This window comes from Amblyomma mixtum, chromosome 1, assembly GCF_055824585.1.
Source record: "Amblyomma mixtum isolate Tamu chromosome 1, ASM5582458v1, whole genome shotgun sequence".
NCBI lineage: Eukaryota > Metazoa > Arthropoda > Arachnida > Ixodida > Ixodidae > Amblyomma > Amblyomma mixtum.
Window position 1 is genome coordinate 97,183,032 of NC_143012.1, and position 3,738 is coordinate 97,186,769.

Sequence of the window (3,738 nt, forward strand, 5' to 3'; positions counted from 1 at the left end):
ACGAATTGTCCCACTGCTTGTAGTGTGTGAAGTGAAACCACAATAAAGCATCTTTCGCCGAGTCACTAGTGAACTAATGTTCTATAATAAGGGAGTAATTACTCAATACCACCTGCTTAAGCACACCCATATGGCTAAAGAAACTAGACGGGGCGTCAAGAAAAAGGATCTTTGTCGTCTGGTTCAGGCCTTCATTCTAAAAAGAGTCGTATACTTAGAGACTGCAAAGAAACTTCGTAAAGACGAATTTATTCTTATCTCCAGTTCAAACTATAAGTTCCTAGATAACATCAGGTCTCTGCACTAGCTCCGTGACGTCACGTACCTTGACCTATCAGTGCGGAAAAGTACTTGCCGGAGTTGTCCATGTCGTGCATGAAAGCAGATTCACCGTCTGCGGCGTCCGAGAGCTCGGGGAAGTTCGCTTTTAAAGGATGAGAGTGCCTAAATTCGCGATGCAGCAACCAATGCTAACCAGTGTACGACGGTGGGTTTTCTTTTATTTTTTCACAAGAAAAAGAAGGCAGGCGTAAGAAGAATAATACACGGAATACCTCTATTTCAGCACCGTTATTGATGACTGTTGAGCTGAAATTTATTTGAGAGTTTGTAGCTTTCTCTCCTGTGTGGCGGCCATCATAGACTTTAGCAGTTCTTTATTTATGTGGACTTAGTTTTTCTGTTAGATGTTCGGTATAGCCTGTGGGCGCGGCGACAACGCCAAGATGAGCGTCACCAACCCGTTCGCATTTTTTGTACAGGTTTTTCTTGGATTGCTGCTGCTACCAGAGGCGCCGCCATCGGCATGTCAAGCGTCAGTGACCATTCTTCGGACTACTGGAGGCGATGAAGGGATCCCAGCGTTTCGACCCGCCACTTTTCACCAGCGCGACTATCATATCTCGTATGGCACCACGTGGCTATCAACGGAAACCACAAACGCATCGACACGGACATCGGGACCATCCAGTATAAAATGCGGCTTCGCCGGATCCTTCGGCAGTGGGCGCGGCGGCAACGCCAAGATGAGCGTCGCCAACCCGTTCGCATTTTTTGTACAGGTTTTTCTTGGATTGCTGCTGCTACCAGAGGCGCCGCCATCGGCATGTCAAGCGTCAGTGACCATTCTTCGGACTACTGGAGGCGATGAAGGGATCCCAGCGTTTCGACCCGCCACTTTTCACCAGCGCGACTATCATATCTCGTATGGCACCACGTGGCTATCAACGGAAACCACAAACGCATCGACACGGACATCGGGACCATCCAGTATAAAATGCGGCTTCGCCGGATCCTTCGGCAGTGGGCGCGGCGGCAACGCCAAGATGAGCGTCGCCAACCCGTTCGCATTTTTTGTACAGGTTTTTCTTGGATTGCTGCTGCTACCAGAGGCGCCGCCATCGGCATGTCAAGCGTCAGTGACCATTCTTCGGACTACTGGAGGCGATGAAGGGATCCCAGCGTTTCGACCCGCCACTTTTCACCAGCGCGACTATCATATCTCGTATGGCACCACGTGGCTATCAACGGAAACCACAAACGCATCGACACGGACATCGGGACCATCCAGTATAAAATGCGGCTTTGCCGGATCCTTCGGCAGTGGGCGCGGCGGCAACGCCAAGATGAGCGTCACCAACCCGTTCGCATTTTTTGTACAGGTTTTTCTTGGATTGCTGCTGCTACCAGAGGAGCCGCCATCGGCATGTCAAGCGTCAGTGACCATTCTTCGGACTACTGGAGGCGATGAAGGGATCCCAGCGTTTCGACCCGCCACTTTTCACCAGCGCGACTATCATATCTCGTATGGCACCACGTGGCTATCAACGGAAACCACAAACGCATCGACACGGACATCGGGACCATCCAGTATAAAATGCGGCTTCGCCGGATCCTTCGGCAGTGGGCGCGGCGGCAACGCCAAGATGAGCGTCACCAACCCGTTCGCATTTTTTGTACACGTGAGCAAACGTTACGGGAAATCATTTAGAAGTAACAACGTCTGCTTGCTGTTGCTGCCGTGCCCACAGCCGCTTTGTGAATTGCTCTTGAATGTGATTGTGTCGCTCCGATATCTGCTTTTGCTTAGCGGTGATATCGAAGAAAACCCGGCCCTATTGACCAAACGATTGCTGAACAGCTGAAGATAATTGCTGAAGACATTCAGGAAATTAAGAAAGGTAAAGCTGTAACCAACCAGAAGCTTATTGCAATAGAAAAGAAGCTTGAAAAAATTAGTGGGCTTGAAAAGCAAGTCACGGAGTGCGCCAGGAAAGTTACGGAATTAGAACGTAACCTTGCCGCCATGACCAGCAAAATCGATGAGCTTGAGAACAGAAGCCGTCGCTCTAATCTAATCATTTATGGTGTTAAGGAGCAGGAGGATGAAACTACAGACACTTTGCATGAAACTCTCACGAAAACGGTCTTTGAGGATATACTTGGAATTACAAAGACAGACATTGAAAGAATTCATCGTCTGGGCAGACCAAGTAAAGACAACGAAACTAGACCTAGGCCTATAATCATGAAGTTTCTTGACTACCGAGACAAACTTAGCATTCTTAAACAATGATCTAAACTAAAAGATTCCGGTTTCTCCATTGGAGAAGATTTTTCGCTTGCTGTAAGGAATGTTAGGAAAAAATTATGGGACCGCACTAAAGAACACCGTGATAGAAAAGAAAAGGTATCTCTGGTATATGACAAAGTGAAAATAAATGGTCAGCTCTTCACGTGGGATAGTGAGAGCAGTGACATTGTTCCAGTTGAGCCAAAAAACGAAGATCAAAGCAACACCGGAAAGCGAATCACCAGGAGCAAACGTCAATAACTGTACTCAACTTAAATGCACGCAGTATTACAAATAAAACACATGAACTTGAAGCTATTGTGCTGGCTTTTAAACCCGATATTGTCGCAGTTACAGAGACATGGTTGCACAAAAACATTTCAGACCGTGAAATTGTGCCGTCGGGCTACACAATTCTAAGAAAAGACAGAGAATCAAAAGGAGGGGGCGTCGCTCTGCTTATGAAAGGTGACATAAAATATTCAGTCATGCCGGACGTTCCAACAGTTGAAGCAGTTTGGTGTAAGATTTATCTGACAAATGATATCGCACACGTTGGCGTTGTTTATCGGCCACCAAACGCAGAAAACTCGTACCTAGATCCCTTGTTTGATTACATGTTAAAGCATATGTCTGGCAGCAGGATACTAATGGCAGGAGATTTTAACTTTCCAGAAATTGACTGGACCTCTCTGGGTTCAGGAACTGTGGCAAGCTCCATAATGCTTGATTTTTTATTCACATTTAACCTAAGTCAGCTTGTTTCCACGCCCACTCGCATCCAGGGAGCGTCCAGAACAATTCTCGACCTAATATTTGTTACAGACCACTTCCTCCGCGGTACAATTAACATTCATACACATGAAGGCCTTTCTGACCATGAACTGGTGGTGTGCACCTTGCCCTTATCGAATGTCATTCGCTCTCATCGTCCATTTAAAAGTGTACACGTATTTAATAGAGCAGATGACGCAGCCATACTTACATACCTTGCTCACGAATTTCCAGACTTCTATGATCTCTGCACCAATGAACAAACCAGCATAGACGAGGCCTGGCTTCAATTCAAAGCTCATATTGGGCATTGCATTGACAGTTTTGTACCCTCAACAAAAAAGGTCATCCGTAAGCAAAATACTTGGATCACGCGTGATATAATACATACG

At 46.8% G+C, this 3,738-nt stretch overlaps 1 pseudogene; it reads left to right on the forward strand.

Moving 5' to 3' along the window:
• Positions 1-1,325: 1,325 nt before the first annotated feature.
• Positions 1,326-2,902, forward strand: LOC149367275 (uncharacterized; annotated as a pseudogene).
• Positions 2,903-3,738: the final 836 nt, after the last annotated feature.